Source organism: Caretta caretta, chromosome 8 (genome assembly GCF_965140235.1).
Source record: "Caretta caretta isolate rCarCar2 chromosome 8, rCarCar1.hap1, whole genome shotgun sequence".
Classification (NCBI taxonomy): Eukaryota; Metazoa; Chordata; order Testudines; family Cheloniidae; genus Caretta; species Caretta caretta.
Genome location: NC_134213.1, coordinates 3,928,867 through 3,954,651, shown reverse-complemented (window position 1 = coordinate 3,954,651; position 25,785 = coordinate 3,928,867). Strand labels below are relative to the sequence as shown.

Here is a 25,785-nt window from a genome sequence, read left to right as displayed (position 1 = left end):
AGGAGGACTTGTGGCACCTTAGAGACTAACCAATTTATTTGAGCATAAGCTTTCGTGAGCTACAGCTCACTTCATCGGATGCATACAGTGTAGAAGATCTTTTTATACACACAAAGGATGAAAAAATACCTCCCCCCACCCCACTCTCCTGCTGGTAATCTCCAGCAGGAGAGTGGGGTGGGGGGAGGTATTTTTTCATGCTTTGTGTGTATAAAAAGATCTTCTGTACTTTCCACGGTATGCATCCGATGAAGTGAGCTGTAGCTCACGAAAGCTTATGCTCAAATCAATTGGTTAGTCTCTAAGGTGCCTCAAGTCCCCCTGTTCTTTTTGCGAATACAGACTAACACGGCTGCTACTGTGAAACCTGTGATTTCATTGTGGTTTTGAAGTACCAGATCCCCAGTGGGCAAATTTATCCCTGGTGAAAGCCCACAGCAACCACAGGAGCTCTACTGGAGATGAATTTGGGTCAGCTAACTTTCTCTTAGTGTTGTTCAGAACGTTTGTAGTGTTTTATGCAGATACATAGTTGCAGTCTCCTATTTTGCAGTATCCAATTTGTTTAATGGTGAATGGATTGAAAAAAGTTCTACCTTGGGAGGAATTTGGGCTAATCGATTTAAATACACACAGAGCTATACTATAGTACACTTTTGATGATAGAATTGATTTTTTTTCACCGTGTAATTTCTGATTTTTAAAGTGTCTTTTTCAAAAGGCAAAACTAAATAGGCTCCCCTGAATATTAGCTAATGGGTCATGTTTTTAAGGAGTCTCCAGCTGTGCAAACACAGTAAATTGCAGGTGCAACGAGCTGTCAATACAAGTAAGAGAATTTAGACACCTAGTACCTGAGTACAGGCACAGCTGGCTTCTGAATGCTGTTAACTGTGCATGGAAACGTTCAGGAGTAGAGATTGTTTTAATATATTGGGCCCAGTGACTGCAAATTTTTTATTGCTGGCAAGGAAGATTTCTTCTCTGCCTCCCAACACCACCTCTAGAAATTAGTGAATTCAGGAATGCTTACTTGGTGTTTCGTGTAACCATCAGCCACATTTCAATTTGAATGAGAGCTTAGTTGAGTTCTACAAACCAGCCATGAAGTTGTCTTTACAGTGGGCTTTGTCCTCTCCGGTCAAGTTCTACTGGAAGCTAGTGGCATGTTCTGTGTGTTCTCCATCTAAGCTGAGATTTCATACAGAGGCCTGGCTCTTGAGCTGTGTGCAAAGAATGCTTGACGTTGTGTGTGTGTGTGTGTGTGTGTGTGTGTGTATACAATGGTGATTTTAAATGTCCCAGATTCTGTTGCTCTCCTCCTGTGCTGTTCTGATTCCCAGCACAAATTAAAACATCCTGAAGAATGCTCTAATTTAGGGCAGCTACTAAGAGCCTTTGGAGATTGATGGTAGCAGCTGGGTGTTGCCATGTGCAGGACAGCCCAGCGCAGCCATAGAGCTGGAAGGTGCTGCTTCTATTGTTCTCCTCCACTTGGGCAATTCCAGTGGCTGTCAAAGCCAGCTTTGCCCCACTGAAGAGGTGTGAAGTTGCCCTATTGTATGGGTGAATTGGGCTGAGAGTGTTTCCAATTGCTACCAGTATGTGTTAGTGGCGGAGGCATTGAAGATTTATGCAGTGCCCAGGCCTGCAATGCCTTCTGCAGGAATGCCGCTTTGTTGCTTTACTATTCACTGGAGTTTTTCATTAGATAACGCATTAAAACTAGAAATTCTGGGCTGGAAAGCGTAGCACGGAACAGAGAAGGGGGGGGGGGAAGCAATTATGGAAAGCCTAATTCTCATATTCCACCTTTATTTATCAATTGCAAACATATTGGTGCTAATCAACTGTGAAAAGCTGGCTGTGCATAGAAAACCATTTCCTCCTGCAGAAGTTCTGAAAGCACTGGCTTGTGGGGCTCACAAATGCTCTGTGTCTTTCCTGATGATCTTTTGGCTCACTCCCAACATTCCCCAAACCTTTCCATATTTCCCCAAGAGTTCTCTGATGCCCCCCTTGAACTCCTGGTCCTCTCCGGTCTTCTCCCTTGTTCCCCAGGCCACTCATGAAAACTCTTTTCTGCTATTAACTATGCTGCCCCAACCCTTATCCATTCTCACTTCCTTGTTTTTCTGATGCTTTGTCAGACCTCTTCAGTTTCCTCTCTCCTGCTCCCCTATTTCTGTCTGTTTATACTGGTGACTGAAATTAATTCGCTTAAAGTTCCAAAGGAATATGGGGCTGATTTTGGTACAAACATTTAAAGCAGTACATAGATTGAGGAACTACATTACACAAACCTGGTGTGGTATTTTTCAAATTTAAATTACAGTAGAACCTCAGAGTTACTAACACCAGAGTTATGAACTGGCCCGTCAACCACACACCTCATTTGTAACTGGAAGTATGCAATGAGACAGCAGTGTGCATACATACACACACACGCGCGTATGCAAGAAAAAGTAAATACAGTACAGTACTATGTTTAAATTTAAACTACTAACAAAATAAAGGAAAAGCAATGTTTTTTCTACTGCAGAGTAAAGTTTCAAAGCTGTATTAAGTCAATGTTCAGTTGTAAACTTTTGAAAGGACAACCATAATGTTATTTTCAGAGTTACAAACATTTCAGAGTTATGAAAAACCTCCATTCCTGAGATGTTAGTAACTCTGAGGTTTTAGAGGAACAGCCGTGTTAGTCTGTATTCGCAAAAAGAAAAGGAGTACTTGTGGCACCTTAGAGACTAACCAATTTATTTGAGCATGAGCTTTCGTGAGCTACAGCTCACTTCATCAGATGCATGCCGTGGAAACTGCAGCAGACTTTATATACACACAGAGAATATGAAACAATACCTCCTCCCACCCCACTGTCCTGCTGGTAATAGCTTATCTAAAGTGATCAACAGGTGGGCCATTTCCAGCACAAATCCAGGTTTTCTCACCCTCCACCCCCCCCACACAAATTCACTCTCCTGCTGGTGCTAGCCCATCCAAAGTGACAACTCTTTACATAATCAAGTCGGGCTATTTCCTGCATAGATCCAGGTTTTCTCACATCCCCTCCACCCCCATACACACACAAACTCACTCTCCTGCTGGTAATAGCTCATCTAAACTGACCACTCTCCAAGTTTAAATCCAAGTTAAACCAGAACATCTGGGGGGGGGGGGGTAGGAAAAAACAAGAGGAAACAGGCTACCTTGCATAATGACTTAGCCACTCCCAGTCTCTATTTAAGCCTAAATTAATAGTATCCAATTTGCAAATGAATTCCAATTCAGCAGTTTCTCGCTGGAGTCTGGATTTGAAGTTTTTTTGTTTTAAGATAGCGACCTTCATGTCTGTGATTGCGTGACCAGAGAGATTGAAGTGTTCTCCGACTGGTTTATGAATGTTATAATTCTTGACATCTGATTTGTGTCCATTTATTCTTTTACGTAGAGACTGTCCAGTTTGACCAATGTACATGGCAGAGGGGCATTGCTGGCACATGATGGCATATATCACATTGGTGGATGTGCAGGTGAACGAGCCTCTGATAGTGTGGCTGATGTTATTAGGCCCTGTGATGGTGTCCCCTGAATAGATATGCTGGAAATGGCCCACCTGTTGATCACTTTAGATAAGCTATTACCAGCAGGACAGTGGGGTGGGAGGAGGTATTGTTTCATATTCTCTGTGTGTATATAAAGTCTGCTGCAGTTTCCACGGTATGCATCTGATGAAGTGAGCTGTAGCTCACGAAAGCTCATGCTCAAATAAATTGGTTAGTCTCTAAGGTGCCACAAGTACTCCTTTTCTTTCTGAGGTTTTACTATATCAATCCATTTCAACACATTTTTCAGCATAATAGATCGGATCTTTTTCATTGTCTGAGACTTTATGCCCTGTTCTCAATTCCCTGTTTATAGACTTGGTTTGCGGTTGCATTATCCCAGTGTTGCACCTGTGTAAAACTGGAGTAATGCACTGGTGAGTCATGGTCTGTTTTTTTAGAGTAACCCCAAAGTGTCTAAAAGTGTAGCTTGTTGAATAAAATTTTTGGAAGTTAGGAAAGTAATATTTTTTTGCCACCGTATAACTAAAAATGGGTTAATAGACCGAAACCCTGTTTTGAAAACAGAATCAGAATTCAGGCTCCCAGTTAATGAAGCAGAAATTTACGCTACATGTGATTTGAAGTGGTTGAGACATTAAAAATAATAATCTGAGTTTATAGTGCAAAAACCTGCTCAGAGAATGTGGTTCTGAGATAATAGCAAGCTGACAATGGTATGTCCTATATATCATAAAGTCCAGTACATTTTTACTTCCTGTAGCATTTTTTATACCAACTTACTCCCATATGTTTCTCAGAGATAAAGATTAAAGTTACAGAGTTAAAAAAATAACTGGAGAGAGAAATTAAGAAGCACAAATAAAATTTGTTATGAGGTGTCATTTAAAATCAGGGGAGATGAATGTTTTTAATTTATTTATGTATTTATTTTATCAAAAGCCAGGCAGGGTTCACCTATACAATAGGAACAAAAGCCACTGGGCAGCTAGAGATTTGCCATACTGCAAGGCAGCATTTTCATATGAACAGTATGAGGGTGGGTACCCTATGATAACGCTCTCCCTGGTTTCAGTGGGAGGAAAGTTAGGCCACTGGCAACCAGTTTTGAAAATCTCACCTGAAATGTGCAAAAGGGAATGTCCGTGAACTAGAGGGAAAAATCAAAAGGAGGGGAAAAAAGGAGGGGGTGGAGTGTAGCTGTGGCAGAAATAGAAATCATTGTACAGGCTTAGCTAATGAAACACAAATGCCTGGAGGACAAGTACGACTATAAAGCAGAATGGACAGGATAGTAATGCAAAGCTGTGGGAGAGAAGCCGCCTATGGTTATATGAAGGTTACTTTTTAAGGCTCTGGTTCTATAATAGGATCCACCTGTATGGAGTCTATTGTTGTACCAGGGCCTAAGTGTATTTGAGTCTTCTTCCAGTGGTAAGGAAAGCTGTGACTCATGTAGCTATAGAATGAGAAACTTCTCCCCATGCTTATCTTTTAAGGCAGGTAAAAGCTTTCTGTAGCAGGGACAAAACACGTACAATGAAGCCGGTCCAGCTCCTTTTGTGATGCCTGATCCTGCATCCATTTTAGTCAATGGCAAAGCTCTCATTCACTTCGTGGTGCAGGATCCAGCCTTTGGTGGTGAACGTTTTTTCCAGGAATGAGCGATGACAGTTTTAGCAGCCAGAATGAATAGTCTTGCTAATGTCTTAGTGGATTCCTGTGGTGGTAGAGACCAAAGATGAATTAAAGAAGGGGAGAATAAGACCAGGTGTTATGAAAAATTGTGTTCCTGGCCAAATGATTAAAAAATGAGTGCTGAGTTCTTTTGCAAACCAGCCAATACGAGCAGATCCATCAGAAATGTAAAAGGAATGCCTTTTAAGAACAACTTTTACAACAAGCTGGAGAGAGGGCAATATTTAGTTTAGTTAATAGGGGGATGTCATAAATATAAAGGGAAGGGTAAACCCCTTTGAAATCCCTCCTGGCCAGGGGAAAGCTCCTCTCACCTGTAAAGGGTTAAGAAGCTAAAGGTAACCTCGCTGGCACCTGACCAAAATGACCAATGAGGAGACAAGATACTTTCAAAAGCTGGGAGGAGGGAGAGGGACAAAGGGTCTGGGTCTGTCTGTGTGCTGCTCTTGCCAGGGACAGAACAGGAATGGAGTCTTAGAACTTTTAGTAAGTAATCTAGCTAGGTATGTGTTAGATTATGATTTCTTTAAATGGCTGAGAAAGGAATTGTGCTGAATAGAATAACTATTTCTGTCTGTATATCTTTTTTGTAACTTAAGGTTTTGCCTAGAGGGGTTCTCTATGTTTTGAATCTAATTACCCTGTAAGATATCTACCATCCTGATTTTACAGGGGGGATTTCTTTATTTCTATTTACTGCTATTTTTATTAAAAGTCTTCTTGTAAAACACTGAATGCTTTTTCATTGTTCTCAGATCCAAGGGTTTGGGTCTGTGGTCACCTATGCAAATTGGTGAGGCTTTTTATCCAACATTTCCCAGGAAAGGGGGGGTGCAAGTGTTGGGAGGATTGTTCATTGTTCTTCAGATCCAAGGGTCTGGGTCTGTAGTCACCTAGGCAAATTGGTGAGGCTTTTACCAAACCTTGTCCAGGAAGTGGGGTGCAAGGTTTTGGGAAGTATTTTGGGGGGAAAGACGCGTCCAAACAGCTCTTCCCCAGTAACCAGTATTAGTTTGGTGGTGGTAGCGGCCATTCCAAGGATAACGGGTGTAATATTTTGTACCTTGGGGAAGTTTTGACCTAAGCTGGTAAAGATAAGCTTAGGAGGTTTTTCATGCAGGTCCCCACATCTGTACCCTAGAGTTCAGAGTGGGGGAGGAACCTTGACATGGTGGCACAGTGGTGGGATTAACCTGAAATCATTTGAGATCCAGTTGAGATTTTTTGAACTAGAAATACAGATTTTAAAAAGGAAAATTTTTTTTTCTTTGGAAAGAAAGTCCAGAAAGCAGCTTTGAAACTGAAAGCAGCTTGGTTTCTCTCTGCTTTGTGGCCAAGCAGAGACAAAAGGGGATTATCTTGTGAATTGCAGGTTTTTTTTTGCCTGGAGGCAGGGTACTTAACTCCTGCAGGGAAATCTTCCAATCCAGAGGTTTTTTTTTCTTTTCTTCCTAAAAGTAAATAGGGGGTGTGTGTTCTACCCATTTGCTTTTTCTTTGGGCTGGGTAAGCAGGTTTCCAAGCAGTTGGAGGTTTTTTGCTTTAATTTGGGCCCAGAGCAGAGACAAGGGAATTGTCTTTTTCTGTAGGCTGACAATCACTATCAGAGAATAGGTATTCTATTGCAGCACAGCAAAATTTTACAGCCAAGTTTTGTTTGTTTATTTCTAAACCTCGGGTGTAAAGTTAGTTAAAAACAGAGAGGTTAGAATGACCAAATCCTCAGCTCGACTACAGCTGGAATTAGCCAAATTTCAGGCTGAGGAAAGACAAAGGGAACATGAAAGACAGATAGAACTCATGCGGCTGGAGAAGGAGGTACAGGAGGCTGCCCACAAGAGGGAAATGGAGGCAAGGAAGCATGTGGAGGAGGAGAAGGAAAAAGAGAGGAAGCATGTGGAGGAGGAGAAGGAAAAAGAGAGGAAGCATGTGGAGGAGGAGAAGGAAAAAGAGAGGAAGCATGTGGAGGAGGTGGAGAGGATAAAGGCCCAGCAGAATATACCAACAAACCCTAGCAATCCTTCTCCAGGTACCACTTCCCATCCCAGAAAGTTCCCCACCTACAAGGCAGGTGATGATACTGAGGCCTTCTTAGAGAACTTCGAAAGGGCCTTCCTTGGGTACAACATCTCTACTGACCAATACATGGTAGAGCTGAGGCCGCAGCTCAGTGGACCCTTAGCTGAAGTGGCAGCTGAAATGCCTAAAGAACACATGAACAAGTATGAACTGTTTAAATCCAAGGCGAGAGTCAGAATGGGGATAACACCCGAGCAGTCTCGTCGGAGGTTCAGAGCCCTAAGGTGGAAACCAGACATGTCATTTACCCGACATGCCTACCACATTGTGAAACATTGGGATGCCTGGATATCAGGAGCAAGTGTTGAATCTCCAGTAAATTTGCCCTTCCTAATGCAAATGGAACAATTCTTAGAGGGTGTTCCTGAGGAAATAGAAAGATACATCCTAGACGGGAAGCCCAAAACTGTAATCGAGGCAGGAGAGATTGGAGCCAGATGGGTGGAGGTGGCAGAGAAGAAGAAAACTGGTCGCAGTTGGAGCGGAGACCAGAAGGGACCACCCCAGACCACACCCTATTACCGGGGGCCGCCCAAAGCCCCACCTACCTCCCAAAGAACCCTCCAGACCCCTTATCGTCCCACCACCCCGTTCTCCAGCAACCCTCCTCGCCCCAGTGACCCGTCAGCTGGACGATGTTTTAAGTGTAACGAGCTGGGGCATGTAAAGGCCAACTGCCCCAAGAACCCCAACAGATTACAGTTCATTGCACCGGAATCACACCAGAGGTCCACAGGCCCAGATACCTCCCAGATACCCTTGGAGCGGAGGGAAACTGTGAGTGTGGGCGGGAAGAAGGTCACCGCGTGGAGGGACACCGGAGCACAAGTGTCAGCTATCCATGCTTCCTTAGTGGACCCCAATTTAATCAACCCAGAGATCCAAGTGACGATTCAACCCTTCAAGTCCAACTCTTTCAATTTGCCTACAGCCAAGTTGCCTGTCCAGTACAAGGGCTGGTCAGGAATGTGGACTTTTGCAGTCTATGATGATTATCCCATCCCCATGCTGTTGGGGGAAGACTTGGCCAATCATGTGAAACAGGCCAAGAGGGTGGGAACGGTCACCCGCAGCCAGGCTAAACAAGCCGTGAGGCCTAGCTCTGTTCCGGAAACTTCTATCAGGACCCGGTCAGAGGTGATGGACCTGGACCCCAGGCCAATGTCTGCAACAGCAGTAGTGGATCCAGTCCCAGAGACCCAGACGGAACCAGTCCTAGAACCGGAACCAGCCGAACAACCAACACCAGACCCCGTGTCAGCACTGAATCCAGTACTTGCAACCTCAACACCAGAAGGCCCCACCGAACCTGAACTGGCAGCAGCCGATAACCCTACACAAGAGGCTCAGCCGGAGCCTGAATCCCAACATAGTGCACCAGCGGAGAGCGGTTCACAGTCAACAGAAACAGCTCCATCCCCTATATCGCTTCCAGAGGGACCAAGCCTAGGTCCACAATCCCATGAGGAACTGATGTCCCCAGCATCAAGGGAACAGTTCCAGACCGAACAGGAAGCAGATGAAAGCCTCCAGAGAGCTTGGACGGCGGCACGGAGCAACCCACCGCCTCTCAGCTCTTCTAATCGATCCAGGTTTGTTATAGAAAGAGGACTTTTATACAAGGAAACTCTTTCTGGTGGACACCAGGAAGACTGGCATCCTCAGAGACAGTTGGTAGTTCCAACTAAATACCGGGCCAAGCTCTTGAGCTTAGCCCATGATCACCCTAGTGGCCATGCTGGGGTGAACAGGACCAAAGACCGTTTGGGGGGGTCATTCCACTGGGAGGGAATGGGCAAGGATGTTTCTACCTATGTCCAGTCTTGCGAGGTGTGCCAAAGAGTGGGAAAACCCCAAGACCAGGTCAAAGCCCCTCTCCAGCCACTCCCCATCATTGAAGTTCCATTTCAGCGAGTAGCTGTGGATATTCTGGGTCCTTTTCCGAAGAAGACACCCAGAGGAAAGCAGTACATACTGACTTTCATGGATTTTGCCACCCGATGGCCGGAAGCAGTAGCTCTAAGCAACACCAGGGCTAAAAGTGTGTGCCAGGCACTAGCAGACATTTTTGCCAGGGTAGGTTGGCCCTCCGACATCCTCACCGATGCAGGGACTAATTTCCTGGCAGGAACTATGAAAAACCTTTGGGAAGCTCATGGGGTAAATCACTTGGTTGCCACTCCTTACCATCATCAAACAAATGGCATGGTGGAGAAGTTTAATGGAACTTTGGGGGCCATGATACGTAAATTCGTAAATGAGCACTCCAATGATTGGGACCTAGTGTTGCAGCAGTTGCTCTTTGCCTACAGAGCTGTACCACATCCCAGTTTAGGGTTTTCCCCATTTGAACTTGTATATGGCCGTGAGGTTAAGGGGCCATTGCAGTTGGTGAAGCAGCAATGGGAGGGATTTACACCTTCTCCAGGAACTAACATTCTGGACTTTGTAACCAACCTACAGAACACCCTCCGAACCTCTTTAGCCCTTGCTAGAGAAAACTTACAGGATGTTCAAAAAGAGCAAAAAGCCTGGTATGATAAACATGCCAGAGAGCGTTCCTTCAAAGTAGGAGACCAGGTCATGGTCTTAAAGGCGCTCCAGGCCCATAAAATGGAAGCATCGTGGGAAGGGCCATTCACGGTCCAGGAGCGCCTGGGAGCTGTTAATTATCTCATAGCATTCCCCACCTCCAACCGGAAGCCTAAGGTGTACCATATTAATTCTCTAAAGCCCTTTTATTCCAGAGAATTAAAGGTTTGTCAGTTTACAGCCCAGGGAGGAGACGACGCTGAGTGGCCTGAAGGTGTCTACTATGAAGGGAAATGTGGTGGTGGTGTGGAAGAGGTGAACCTCTCCATGACCCTTGGGCGTATGCAGCGACAGCAGATCCAGGAGCTGTGCACTTGCTACGCGCCAACGTTCTCAGCCACCCCAGGACTGACTGAACGGACATACCACTCCATTGACACAGGTAATGCTCACCCAATTAGGGTTCAACCTTACCGGGTGTCTCCTCAAGCTAAAACTGCTATAGAACGGGAGATCCAGGATATGTTACAGATGGGTGTAATCCGCCCCTCTGAAAGTGCATGGGCATCTCCAGTGGTTCTAGTTCCCAAACCAGATGGGGAAATACGTTTTTGCGTGGACTACCGTAAGCTAAATGCTGTAACTCGCCCAGACAACTATCCAATGCCACGCACAGATGAACTATTAGAGAAACTGGGACGGGCCCAGTTCATCTCTACCTTGGACTTAACCAAGGGGTACTGGCAGGTACCGCTAGATGAATCTGCCAAGGAAAGGTCAGCCTTCATCACACATCTCGGGCTGTATGAATTTAATGTACTCCCTTTCGGGCTGCGAAATGCACCCGCCACTTTCCAAAGACTTGTAGATGGTCTCCTAGCGGGATTAGGAGAATATGCAGTCGCCTACCTTGACGATGTGGCCATATTTTCGGATTCCTGGGCAGACCACCTGGAACATCTACAAAAAGTCCTTGAGCGCATAAGGGAGGCAGGACTAACTGTTAAGGCTAAGAAGTGTCAAATAGGCCTAAACAGAGTGACTTACCTTGGACACCAGGTGGGTCAAGGAACTATCGGCCCCCTACAGGCCAAAGTGGATGCTATCCAAAAGTGGCCTGTCCCAAAGTCAAAGAAACAGGTTCAATCCTTCTTAGGCTTGGCTGGTTATTACAGACGATTTGTACCGCACTACAGCCAAATCGCTGCCCCACTGACAGACCTAACCAAAAAGAAACAGCCAAATGCTGTTCAGTGGACCGGAAAGTGTCAGAAGGCCTTTAACAAGCTTAAAGCGACACTCATGTCTGACCCTGTACTAAGGGCCCCAGACTTTGACAAACCGTTCCTAGTAACCACAGATGCGTCCGAGCGTGGTGTGGGAGCAGTTTTAATGCAGAAAGGACCTGATCAAGAATTCCACCCTGTAGTGTTTCTCAGCAAAAAACTGTCTGAGAGGGAAAGCAACTGGTCAGTCACTGAAAAAGAATGTTATGCCATTGTCTACGCTCTGGAAAAGCTACGCCCATATGTTTGGGGACGGCGTTTCCACCTGCAAACCGACCATGCTGCACTAAAGTGGCTTCACACCGTCAAAGAAACTAACAAAAAACTTCTTCGGTGGAGTTTAGCTCTCCAAGATTTTGATTTCGACATCCAACACATCTCAGGAGCTTCTAACAAAGTGGCTGATGCACTCTCCCGTGAAAGTTTCCCAGAGTCAACTGGTTAAAATCGTCCTTGAGATGTGGAAAATATTGTTAGTCTTTATGTACTTGGTAGTATATTTAGAGATGCATGTGTCTTATTAACTCTGTTTTCCTAGAGCTCCAGGAAGAAATCCCAGCCAGTGTTTCACCCTAGCTGAGATTTGGGGGGCGTGTCATAAATATAAAGGGAAGGGTAAACCCCTTTGAAATCCCTCCTGGCCAGGGGAAAGCTCCTCTCACCTGTAAAGGGTTAAGAAGCTAAAGGTAACCTCACTGGCACCTGACCAAAATGACCAATGAGGAGACAAGATACTTTCAAAAGCTGGGAGGAGGGAGAGGGACAAAGGGTCTGGGTCTGTCTGTATGCTGCTCTTGCCAGGGACAGAACAGGAATGGAGTCTTAGAACTTTTAGTAAGTAATCTAGCTAGGTATGTGTTAGATTATGATTTCTTTAAATGGCTGAGAAAGGAATTGTGCTGAATAGAATAACTATTTCTGTCTGTATATCTTTTTTGTAACTTAAGGTTTTGCCTAGAGGGGTTCTCTATGTTTTGAATCTAATTACCCTGTAAGATATCTACCATCCTGATTTTACAGGGGGGATTTCTTTATTTCTATTTACTGCTATTTTTATTAAAAGTCTTCTTGTAAAACACTGAATGCTTTTTCATTGTTCTCAGATCCAAGGGTTTGGGTCTGTGGTCACCTATGCAAATTGGTGAGGCTTTTTATCCAACATTTCCCAGGAAAGGGGGGGTGCAAGTGTTGGGAGGATTGTTCATTGTTCTTCAGATCCAAGGGTCTGGGTCTGTAGTCACCTAGGCAAATTGGTGAGGCTTTTACCAAACCTTGTCCAGGAAGTGGGGTGCAAGGTTTTGGGAAGTATTTTGGGGGGAAAGACGCGTCCAAACAGCTCTTCCCCAGTAACCAGTATTAGTTTGGTGGTGGTAGCGGCCATTCCAAGGATAACGGGTGTAATATTTTGTACCTTGGGGAAGTTTTGACCTAAGCTGGTAAAGATAAGCTTAGGAGGTTTTTCATGCAGGTCCCCACATCTGTACCCTAGAGTTCAGAGTGGGGGAGGAACCTTGACAGGGGATAAAGTCTGAAAGTTGTTTCTGTTTGAATCTCTTGGCTCATAAGAGAAGTACATCATCTAACATTGTTACAATCAGAGTTTAGCTGAATATTCCTTCCCAACATTCAAAATGCTTGTTTATTTTTTTGACTATTTCTCAAAGATCTGTAGCTGTCAGATAAAACACATTTCATAGACCTTTCACTGAAAGGAATATTTTCTATTACTTTGGAGGCGGAGTGGACAGGGAATCACGTGTTTCTTCTTTGCTTTAAGAAAAGGAGGACTTGTGGCACGTTAGAGACTAACAAATTTATTTGAGCATGAGCTTTCATGAGCTACAGCTCACTTCATCGGACGCATTCAGTGGAAAATACAGTGGGGAGATTTATATACACAGAGAACATGAAACAAGGGTGTTAACCATACACACTGTAACGAGAGTGATCACTTAAGGTGAGCTATTACCAGCAGGAGAGCGGGGGAGGGGGGGACCTTTTGTAGTGAATTTGCTGTGTGTATTTCCAAATATCTCCTTTAGTGGTACTGGAATGAAGAACCAAGAATGCCCTATGGATTGTAGCTTTGGGCTGCACTGAAAAAAGAGAACAGCAGAATCAGAATATCTCATTAGATCCATATCTCAGCATCTTCGCACCATTCTGTCATTACTTTGCAGCAACATCCCTTACCTATCAGACTCTAACCTATCAAACCACAGCACCCCACGAAACTTTCCAATGACTTGCTACCCATTGTAAGGAGACTTCGATTATCTGTATATCCCTTGAATTACAGTGCTGCTGTTCCACCTGTTTTTCTGCTGCAGAGGAAGAGAAAACACCACAAAACAGCCAAGACTCGGTGTTGCTGGAGACTCTTGTTTTATTTGTTTTTCACCAAGCCATTATCAATGACACAGTCTGGCTGGGAAACAGTTGTCTGTGGTGTACTAAGTGTTGTAGTTGGAGAGGTTCCAAAGTTGCAATGCTACCAGGTTTTTAACATTTGCTTTCTGGAAGGAGGGATTCAGAAGTTTCATTTTTTCCCTTTCTTTACCAGCGCCACCCATATACTAAATTCAAGGGAGGTAGAGGGAGAAGATATTGTGAAATATGAAATGATCCCACATTTTACATTTGATCCTGCAGGGTCCTGAGGACTCCTGTGAGGTGCTGAGCACCCTCTACTTTTATTAAAGTTGTTGGGTGTTGAACGTACTTGATCAAGTGCCTTTCTGGGTCAAGAAATCCCAAAGCACTTTACCAAACAATGAGCTACGTACTGGTTGCATGGGAAAATGTAACAACCATTACGCATTCAGCTGTAGCTTACACACAGCCTTGATCATTAGACCCTGGTTCAGTTAGAAGGAATATTTGCTGATGTAATCTCGATCTACTTCCAGAAAGTGCTTTGGGATCTTCAGTTTCCACATAGACAGGCAGAAATGACCCTACTAAATGTTTCATGATGAGGATGGAGCCTCTACCTGTTCTGCACCCCTGTTGCCCCTGCCCCCCAATACTGCTCTGCCGTATCAACCATAGGTGCTTGCCCAAGTCCAGCTATGGTTAAAGAGGAAAATTATGAGAATGTACATATGCATACTTGTGTGTGCCACCCCTCTCCCATTTGGGTGCTTGAAGTCCAGATTGGCAGTAAAGAGAAAGATCTTGAATATTTAGCCAGAGGACATATGGTTCCATTCATTTTCAAGTCTCCAAATCCCCTAAGTATTTAATTTTTTCCATGCCCAACATAATTTCTTCAGCTGCGGTTGAGTAGATTGTAATTAATATTTTCAGAGACGAGACCAACTGGTACAGATGTGACTACCTGTCGTAGTGATATGTTTGCCTACAGTATGTTAGTCAGCTACTAGATGTCTTTGCACACTGTAGAGCATTCCAGACAAGGTTTGGTGGCTGGTAGCCAAGGGGAAGGGGTGGAATCAAGATGCTTCTTGAGCTGTGTGGATGTTTAGTTGTTTTGTATAATAAGCTCCTCTCTTTAAGAAGGGCTATGAGTCCATGAGCCATGCAATGGAGCCATGTAATCCCAGTGGAGCATTCACTCTGGAGGGATGTGCCCTGAACAAGTTACTCATAAAAATGCTCCTGGACTAAATCCCAGATCTGGACACTGCTAAGCTTTGGGGAAATTCAGGCTTGACTCTAGTTAATCGGTGTGTAAGCTCCTGTCGTGAACTATTCTGCCTCTTCTGAGCCAAGAAGAACATATATGTGCTAGTTTGTTTTTTGTGTTCATGGCCTGGAGACTGAACAAAGGCCATCACTCATTTCACTTAGGGCCCTTGCATAAAATTTAATCCAGGGTTTCAGACACTGAATAGAAAAGTTTGAACTGGTGGGGCAGAAAGTGGTGAATAGCACAGTACATTTGGGTGATGCACGTTATTTTTTCATGTTGGACAAGGTGGAGTGAGATTTCTGCATGTCATGTTGTACCCTCATGATGGCTGCCATGATCCCTCATTAATTTAGGTGTACTCAGTGGCCTCTAGAAGTTATATCTCTTGCATTTTTTCCCAGGAACCTGTAACATAGAAACATAACCCCAACTATATCGTTGGACAGAAACTATTTCCTTGCCTGCATCCGTCTATATCTGTGTAATAGAAATTCTTCAAATGCAGCCCAGGCATGTTGCATTGGAATTGATGCACTTGCTTAGCGCTCATAACCGTTTGCATTTGATTATACTCCATGTGGATGTTCCACCATCACAGACACTTGAAATGGGAGCTGGAGAGATGGCAGTTGTATGCAGTCATTACTTTTTAATTTGACTGAAGTTATTTTTCCCATTGTGTCCCCACCCCGCAGTGCTGAAGTGTAGTAACACCTGATATATCCTCCCAACAGCTGGCTCGGGTGAATGCTTGGATGAAATCTGCAGCAGCGTTTTCCAGTACCTGCTGCCATGTTCTTATTCCCGTAACGGTAGTGGTTAGGACGAAGGGAAGGTGTCTGCTCTTTGCCAAAAGCTGAAAGCACACTCCTGCCTGCACCATAATTTATGATCCACCCAGCAGTGCAGGAATTCAGACACAACAGAAACTCTGAGTGCATGCATTGCAGTGCATTAAGGCAATGTGCCAAGTCCTCCTCACCCAGGGGCTTTGCTTACGATGAGCATTGGCAGGCTGCGGTAAATCGAGACTTCCAAAAAACATATCATTCCCCACCAGAAGCAGGGCTCTCAGACTCAGCTTACAATGACAGTCTAGTCCCGTTGTCAAGTTTGGTCTTTTGCCTTTCAGCTCCATTGAAAGTAAAAAGAGGGGAAATAAAGTCTTTTTTCTTTTCCTTTTTTTTGCATTGCAACTTTCAGGAAACAAATGGAAGTAATCACATTTCTGGTCCCCAAAGATAAACATCACTTAAAACCTGGATTTGTGCTGGAAATGGCCCACCTGTTGATCACTTTAGATAAGCTATTACCAGCAGGACAGTGGGGTGGGAGGAGGTATTGTTTCATATTCTCTGTGTGTATATAAAGTCTGCTGCAGTTTCCACGGTAAACATCTGATGAAGTGAGCTGTAGCTCACGAAAGCTCATGCTCAAATAAATTGGTTAGTCTCTAAGGTGCCACAAGTACTCCTTTTCTTTTCACTTAAAAGTAGAGGCACTAGATCTCACTACTGCTCCCAGACCAAGCTTCTGCAGCGTCAGCCATTCCTACACGTCACATCCACTTCAGTCTCACGTTGCCAGACTGGTTCTACAAATGGTGTTTGAGAGGTAGGGCTTTACGCCTGTGTTGGCAAGGAATATAAGATTTGAAGCTGTTCTACTTTTCTGCCTCCCTACCTGAGCCCACAGGATGACAGAAGGGAAGCAGTCTGGCAAATACAAATAACACTTCCCTTTAAAGCCCTTCTCGACACACAAACTGCTGGCAAACGTGGGGTTGGACTCTGCCACCTTAGCTCATGTTGCAGCTCGCACCACGAGCAGCCCTGCTGAAGAAAAAGGGGTTACTCAGGGGGCAGAGCAGATTGCATGCCCCTGGGCATGGGTTCCACAGTGGCTCTGGTTACCAAGTGGACTTCCTCTCACTGCTAGGATTGATACAACTGCTCTGCCTCCAAGCTGAGGTGCGGACGCTTTCATCCTTTCACTCCCCTGCCCCTTCGCTTCACACCCCCCTGGGTTTGCTTTTCCATTGCTGGTTGACTGAGTCAGTTTTCTACATCTCTTTAGCCCAGTTGGGGTGTGGGGGTGTGTGTGTGTGTTGGGGGAATCTGTGGGAGGATGTAATGAGCATTGTGCTCTGGGGCTGCTGATTCAGACTTGACCCCTTTGGAACTGTCTGCAAGTAGTATGTTTTTGTTGGTTTTGTCTTCTCCTCTTTTTCTGACTATTCCTGGCATAAAACTAGCATCTGTCCATCTTTCCTGCAGCCATGTTCAGACTAAGTTACAGATGTGACAGGCTGTGTTATCTCAGAAGTAGAGTGCAACAGAGCACCCAGCCCTCTTTTAAAGGCCAGGGGGGCTGGGGAGCAGCTAGCCCTGTTCTGGAGAAGAGCCCAAATGGACAGCATTGAGTGACTGGGCTGAGGATTCATAGTCAGGGGATATAACTGAAGGGCCCAGCTCCATGATGAGCCTAGAGAAGAGGGCTGTGGGGGGACAGAAGGCTGCAAGAGGGCAAGTCTTGGGAGGGGGGAGTTCTGACCATTAAGCTGCCAGAGGCCAGAGCACCCCACAGTCTCGATGGGGAGCAGGACAGTTGCTTGATTTTCTTGTTTCATGTTCCCTTTTATTTATTGTTTTTGAAGAATAAACAGGGCCCTGAGGTGAGGGTGACAAACTGACCTGGGTGTGGCTGATTGTCTGTCCCATGCTGATGACTGGTCCACCAGCCTACACCATGGCTGCAGGACGTATCTAGATCATGCGTATCTGTATCATTGCAGCCGTTGAGGCAAGGGTACCCAGACGTTCAAACTGGGGCAGAGGCTGCAAGGTCCATCAGAAAAAGCACCGGACTGGGATTTAGGAGACTTAGATTCTGTCCACCAGCTCTGCTACTCCTACACCTTATATGTCTTGTCTGTTTAGATAGTAATTAGTTAGGGCAAGGACTGTCTCTTAAGATGTGTGTACAGCGTTGGCAGCACAGTGGAGCTCTTGATTTTGGTTTGGGCCTTTAACTGCTTTTCTAATACCAATAACTAACAATAAAAATGGGGGTTAGACTTCCTGACTCCTTTTCCAAGCCCTTCCCCCCGCTTGAGGTGTGATTTCCAGTAAATTGCTCAGGCCGAATTTCTCAAACCCCACTGCCTGTGGTTAGGCACCTAATCAAAGTGACCCGATGTTTCAGAAGCGTTGAAAACTCCCAGCTGTGTGAGTGGGTGCTGCTGGGCGTGGAGCTTTTTCGACAATCAAATGATTTCAGGTGCCTGTCGGGTACCCATTTTTGAACATTTTGGCCAACAGTAGCTAACTCATAGCGGGGGGATTTGATTACAGCCTTCAACTACCTGAAGGGGGGTTCCAAAGAGGATGGAGCTCGGCTGTTCTCAGTGGTGGCAGATGACAGAACAAGAAGCAATGGTCTCAAGTTGCAGCAGGGGAGATTTAGGTTGGATATTAGGAAACACTATTTCACTAGGAGGGTGGTGAAGCACTGGAATGGGTTACTGAGGAAGATGGTGGAATCTCCATCCTCAGAGGTTTTTAAGACCCGGCTTGACAAAGCGCTGGCTGGGATGATTTCGTTCGGATTGGTCCTGCTTTGAGCCGGGGGTTGGACTAGATGACCTCCTGAGGTCTCTTCAGACCCTAATCCTCTATGATTCTATGTCATAAGGCCTAATTAATTAACGTTTCCTTATGAGCTTTGAGATCTGTGAACGAACTGCACTGTACAAGTGCATTGAAGTGTTGTTTGCTTGAGTTTTTGTCAGTGTTCTTAACTTTAAATCCCCTTAGTTTGAACGTTCTGTTCTCCCAGTGAAAGACTGTAATGAATAAGAATGTTCTCTAAAGTTATGCAGGAGTGTTACTGTACTTCTGTGATCTCAGACTGACATAAAGTGCATCCAGGCTGGCATTCATTTCCTAGTTTAGGGACACAGTTAAAACACCATAAAGCCAAAATAGTTCTGTGCCACAGTTCTTGAATTCAAAGATTTCCCTGAAAAGGTGCCAAACATGATGGCTTGTCACAGACTCTTTGTCCTGGCTTGACATTTCATTGCTATCAGATGTTGTCTTACATTCTATTCTGAACCTGCTGAATGACTGACCCTAGAATTTAATGCCACACCTTCTTCTCTTTTCTCTTTCTGAATGACATCTTTTCTGCTCCGGCTCCAAAGAACTGGAGGATACTGCAGCATCCTCAGGGACATACATACAGAAGGCTGAGCTGGAGCCTGTGTGGGACTTAAAAAGGACTTCCAGTTGGTGGTAGCCTGAGGAACTTCCTTTCACTCCAATGTTGCTCCGAAACTAAATTGTCTCCAGAATTCGGAACCATCAGGTTTGCTAAGGTATGTGATTTTTGCCTTTGTTTGCATTCCTATATGTTTTCTGAACATCTGCTTATGGCACTTGTAACTATGGTTCTGCATATTTACATGTAGGTAAATGCAGCCCACAAACTGCCTCAGTGAATGCCCTGTACTCCTTGATTCAGAGAATACTTTGCAAGGTTAAGGTGCTTTTAAAGTCACTGTGTGGATGAAGTACATTTTGAAAACCACTAATATCTGAAGATTAGAAGGTCGGGGGGGGGGGGGGGGGGGAAGCCAAACGTAAAAAATAAAGAAAAGAGGGATCATTTCTCCAAAAGCCATACTCTTCTTTGTCACTTGTATTTCAACATTGTTGGCCTAGGATGAAATTTACTATACCGGTTTGTTACGTGATAGTCCCTTGGATAGGAGGCTCATGTATTTGTTGTGTGCAGATTCTGATGTTGGAGCAGAAACTCACATGGCATAGAGCAAACCGTCCAGAGTCGCAGGTGTAGGGAAACACTTAGAAGAACACAATCTATGACAACCCATCTCCTTTTGTGTAATTCAAGTTATTTCCAGGGAGGAAATTGGGTTTATTTATTTATATTTTTGGATCATCAATTGAAAAGTTTTATTTAAAAAGCTTTGGAAGTGTGAATGCAAAACCTTAGTTCCTAGGTCTACATGGATTTGTATCAAATGATAAAGTCGTAAAAAGTACATGTGTTTTGTTCTCATTAATATCTGAACAAGAGAGACACTTCCTACACACTCTGCAGTAGCAATGCAGTGTTCAAGCTTAATGTAGGAGTGTTGAAAAATCCAAACAGAAATTAGATTTTCATATATTTTTAAAGCCTCCAAGAGTTCTCTTACATTAATTCTTTTGGTGTGATCAGACTAATCCCACTTGTTCTGTAAATAGTGAAATTTAATTCAGATACCTCACTGGAGTTCCATTTGTAACATTTGCATACAGATTACATTCAGTTTTGGAATGGCTGCAGTATAGAAATATGTCTACAAGACTAACACGATTTCAAACTGTCTATGCCCACGCTATAGTCTGTATAGATCATAGTTTGCTCGCTGGATTTGACCATTGGCCTGGCAATAGACCTACAGATCACAAGAGTGGGTTCCACATAAGACAGTGACTGGTTCAGAGCTGCGGGTAGCTCCTCTTCTATCTTCAGTGCAGCGAAAAGGAGAAAGGATTGATGAGGGAAATGAAAGACAATCCCTTCACTCCCAGGGCCCGGGGTAGGGAGAAAGGAATGAGAGAGAAATTATGGGGCGGAATGGAATTGCCCCAGTTCTAATGTGACATTGTTTGTGATACTGTGATGTTGTTGCCCCCAATGCATGGTGAGGCTGAATTATAACACCAGGGCTAAGTCCCAAGACCAATATGAGCAGCCAATGCCAGGGCATGGCTACACATGTATTTTGTAGTTCTCTGCACTGCCGTTCACTGATGCATTGTTCTCTGATTCCTCAAGCATCTGAACTGATACAGTCAAATGCAGTGCTCCACATACTATGCAGGATTGTCTACGCTATTTACAAACAAACTCCCATGGAAATTCCTGCCATTTAATAGTAAGTATTGTAAGCTTTTTAATCTGTCTAAATAGTGCCCGGTCATGATGACAGGAGTCGCTGCTAACCTTGTGAGTACATTGTCTGGAGACGAAGGCTAAAGGTGGAGTATTTTGCAATCAAGGGAACGCTTTCAATCCTAAAGGGAAATATTTTACACAGCTGTAGCCTGGAAATCAAATCAATTTGTTTTATTGCACATTTCTCTTTTATATTTGTAAGTGAAAGCATGTAAATCTTCGGGTGTGTATTTTGCTGACTGCTCTGCCATGGGAAAGCTCAAGGCACCGGAGGATGGGCAGTGAACTGTCGCCAGGCTTTGAGGATCATTATCTGATTTTCATGCAGAAAAGGAAACAAACAGACAAATACCCTGCAACCCTAGTGAAGTGTTATAACGCACTGGCTGCTGGCTTTCTAGCTTTGATCCAGGATCTATGCAATAGCATTAAATGGCCTTGTGGTCTGTTATGACAATTTACTAGCCCATGCCCAAGAGCTATCCACCTGACCATTATCATCTTGTTAATGATGCCTATCCAAAAAGCTTATTCACCCCGGCCATGAGCACAAGTAGAATTTTGCAAGGCCAACAAGAGGTTGCCCGGAATGAATCATTTTGCCCGCTCTGACTGGAGAATGATGCTGGTGCAGAATTGGTGGAACTTCCTGGGGTCTGCTGGATAGGCATAAGAACTTTCCTAAGAAAGTGTTTCCCCTCTGCAGCTTTATTCTGCATTTGCCCTAGGAACTGCTTGTTCCCATTTCAGTATTTCCGACCTCAAGCATTCCAGAATCATGAGTCAGGTCCCAAAATAATAGGAGGATCATCTGGGGGATTTCAAAAGGATCATCTGGGGGTGCTTTTTATTTGCCTTCAGGCTTCTGAGCTTTTAGACTGCACTTGGGTCACCTTTTAAACTTTTCTCTGCGGTCATGAGAGCTGGAAACTTTATTTGAAAATGAAAGCAGAGATTCGCAGGGAACCACAAGAATCTGGGGTCTGGAGTTTTAAGGAAAACCCCACACATTGTGAGACTCATGCTAAAATCATGAGAATTGGCAGTGCTGCTATTTTACATCCAATCCATCCATTCCAGGCACTTATATCCCCCCCCCCCAATACCGTAGTCTCTGAGTACCTCACAATCTTTAACCTAACCTAGCAACATCCTCGGGAGGTAGGGAAGTGTTGTTGTCCCCCTTTTAGAGATGGGAAACTGAGGCTCAGAAGCTTGTTTGAGGTCACACCGGACATTTGTGACAGAGATGGGAATTGAGCCTGGGTCTCCTTAGTCCCAGGCTCCCACTCTAATCACTGTACCATCTTTCCTTTTTGTACCCTTCCTTATACCGCTCTATAAATTCCCGGAGCAGCAGTGAAAGGATCATCGGGTAAGGGATTACAATGCCCCTGTGAGACTGCTGTAGAAGCAAAGGAATGCACAGGTGGGAAACAAGTCTGGCTGCAAGGTCCTCACCTTTGGTTCCTCCCATAACCCAAAGCAGCTGTTGGCTGCATTTGTGCCTTTCTGGAATAAAAACTACTGCAGAATCAGGGAATTGTCTTTCTCATACCTCAGTTCCCCATGGAACTGAAGCTACAGCAATCAGGTTACAACCATAGCCAGCCCCAAGTCCTGAGTATTTCACCACTTGCTGTGTAACTTTAGTGGAGATGACACCATCTGTCTGAATAACGCTTAGCTGAAGACATTCATCTTTGCAACACGCTGTTGCTTGCTCATGTGTGACAGACTGGTTTCATTTTAACAACACATGTAATTGTGCTGCTGATAATCTTGCGTACGGAATTTTTTTAAACTGATCTACGGATAACGCACACACTAATATTTTGTCTTCAAATTGCTTGTTGTTAGATTGGTAGGGATTATATAACCCTTTAAAAATCTCTTTTCTGCTGAAGAAGCGCATTTAATTAATACATAGGAAATTGTTTTTTTAAGTACCCATTAAATGTAGTTATTAAATTTTATCTTGCAAGTATAAGTGAAATAATCTGTGTTCATTTGATGTGTTTTATAGCTCGTATAGCAGTTAATTGTCTTTGGAACATTGATTCTTGGACATGTTCCCCTTTTTCAGGTGAAGTCATTATCGGAGTTTAACCTTCGCTTATATGATGGATAAAAATCGGTCTTTAAAATTTTTTTAATCAGATTTTTTTAATTTAAATACAGGTTTATTTTTAAAAATACACCTTTTGAAAATTTAATTTGAAATTGTGACAGCCTACATTGAGATTTAAATTTACTAAAATATATTAAAATCATTTACACGAAAGGAAAAGAATAACGTTAAGCAGTACGATGTTTGCTGCTGAAGTTTTAGAGACAGTTAAATCACTGAACTGGTGGCAGTCACTGGCTAAACACCTCTAACCATGTTTGTTTACGTGCTAAACCAGATTGTGACACCAGTAGCCTCCAATGCACATGCAGAAAGAATATTTTCTTCATTTCAGTTTATTCAACGAGTTCAATATAAGTCAGGGCAGTACCAGTTTAAACCACCTCAGATTTCCAAAACAATAGCAAAAGCATTTTGAGTGAATGCTTTCCTACAATTGCTGATTAAATTTTAGCACTTCAAAGACTTTGTTCTAGGGAAGTAGGCCTGTATACAGTATCTTTTCCTGTGTGTGTATCTCACGAATAAAGGCATGCAGCATTTTTATACAAGTAAAAATATTCACGTGAATCTTTTCAAGGACTTTTCTGGACATAGTTTTCTAGGGTGTGGAAATAGGATGGCTTTTATATGCTTTGGCTTTTATTTATATTCTTTGTATATTCTTGGAAGATCAGCAGCCTTGCTGCGAACATATCAAGTCTTCCAATGGCACGACTGTTGCAGCCCTGTTCACCCAACCTGTCCTCATGGGGCTTTCTCTGACTCTGTTCCACTGATGTATATTGAAGCACATTCTCTAATAACAAATATTTCAGTTGAGTGAGCAAGGATATCATCGGTGGAACTAAGATGAATTTATAAGGAATTCTAAACCTAACATGGACCTTGAAAGAAATCTATCAAGAAACAAATGATATCTTGATGGCAGTCATATAGTCCTTTGACCTATACTTGAAAATACCATAAAGCATACTCTGTTCTTGGTACGTGGTGTTGGTAAGACAAATAATATATAACAAGGTCAGGGGCCCATTGTACACAGAAGAGACAATTCCTGCCCCGGAGAGCTTACATACTAAGTAGACAGGACAGTAAAGGCATGGACAGGAAGACAGAGGTTAATTGGCTTGCCCCAGGTCAGAGGGCAGAACAATGACTCTCACAGGAATAGATCTGAGGTTGTCCCCTGACTGCAGTCCAGTGTTCTCTCTTCAGGACCTCATGGCTTGCAGATGCAGTGTTGCTTCAGAAAATATAATGAGGCCAGAGTTTATTTTCTCCTAGATGACATGTTTTACGTTATTTTTACAATGAGTTGAAAATCTGGTTTTAATTACTTTTTATCCTAGCAGTGGAGGAGCTTGACGACTTTCTTACAAATTGCAAATACTGAGTTAAAAAAAAAAAAATGAAGGAAAGTTCCTTTCCTGTGAATGATGTGCCAGTTCTTTCCACCACCTCAGCTCCTTGTTCTCTGAATGAGCCTCTGAGTAGAAACGAAGACAAACGCTCCCTTTTTTTACAATGGGCCCAAAGGCATTTCGGAAACTACCTGGCTCGACTAACTCCCAATCTGCTATCAGCCTTTGGCCATCTGCCTCCCCCACCTGTATCCTGGCTTGCTTGTTAATCTCTTCCATGTGTTATGTCTTGTCTTTTAGATGGTAGGCTCATTGATGCAGGGACTGTCATGAATTGTGTGTTTTTACAGCACTTTGCACTCTGGGGTGAATGTATTCTATTGCCTAACCTGCAGCTAGATGTTAAATAATACTAATAATTGATAGTGTGATGCTTCACGCTCTACTGCAAACTCATGCTTGGAAACACATTCAGTGAGAGTCCAAGTGGTGGTTCACAGTTCAGAGCATGGCAAAGAGGAGGGCAGCCAATATTCAGAGTGGAAAATTAATTATGCTCTGCCATCCTCCTGCCCTGTGCTCAAGCCAGTTCTGTTGTCCAAGTTCTCTGTCCTGTGTTCCAGAAACAGATGAGAATATTGTGGATTCGTTCCTGAAACAATGGGAATTTTGCCTGAGCAGGACCTGAGGGAGAGCTTCAGGAGCAGGACTGGGGTTGGTCATTCAGGACGTTTGAGTACACTTTCTGCTGCATCTGCAGCTGTAGCAATGTCTAGATTACCCTTAAATCGGGCAGCTGTGTCCACTTCACTATACATCATAGACTTTACTGTGTGTAGACATAGGCTTATGTTGGTGGAGCACAGTCACACCTCTGTAATGATTGCTCAGAGGAGCAGAATTCCCATATTCACAAGGACAACTCGGAGGCTGCTGCCCCTTAAGAAGGCACAGTTTGAACTCCTCTCCCTCACTGGTCGTTTCCATTGCTTCATTAGCCTGCCTCTTCTCTGCCCTCTTCAATAGCAATTGCCTCCCTTCTGCTCAAGGGAATACAAGGATTGCAGCTGTGTCTGGCTTTTGCTCCTTGCACTCTTCCCCAAATTGCAGGTCCAGTATGGTCCTTAATAGACATGAACCTCAAGATGCAAAGGTCAGGAGTGTTTGGAACTGGGGTATTTGCATGGGTGTCTCTCTCTCTCTCTCTCTCTCTTTTTGTTTTGTATTACCTAGTGGTCAAAAAAAAAAAGTTACATAGCTGAAGATACAAGCTCTCAAAATCCTCCCCTTTCTCCCTCTTTTTTCCCCCTCCGTAGTCTTCTTTATTGTCAGTCAGTCAATAAATAACAGGGAAAAGTTGCACTTTGGGCTTCTCCACCGAAAAATATAAACAAAATGGGCCATTGATGCTACGTTATGGCTTTTGCTATCTTAGTAGTTCAAGATCCTTTCCATTTAAACAGGGAGAACCCTCTGCAGTTTGAAATCTGAAAACCTGAATTAAATTC

At 43.9% G+C, this 25,785-nt stretch overlaps 1 protein-coding gene across 3 annotated transcripts in view; it reads left to right on the top strand.

The window, feature by feature from the left end:
- The window catches only part of SGCD (sarcoglycan delta), a 526,242-nt gene that overhangs the window by 205,538 nt on the left and 294,919 nt on the right, over nucleotides 1–25,785 (top strand). For 2 of the 3 annotated variants that reach the window (XM_075131239.1, XM_048860561.2), the window contains exon 2: nucleotides 19,017–19,190. The exons of the other annotated variant lie outside the window; for it this stretch is intronic. The gene's annotated coding sequence lies outside the window, so the exon portion shown is untranslated. The remainder of the gene's footprint in view (nucleotides 1–19,016; nucleotides 19,191–25,785) is intronic. 3 annotated transcript variants of the gene reach the window in all.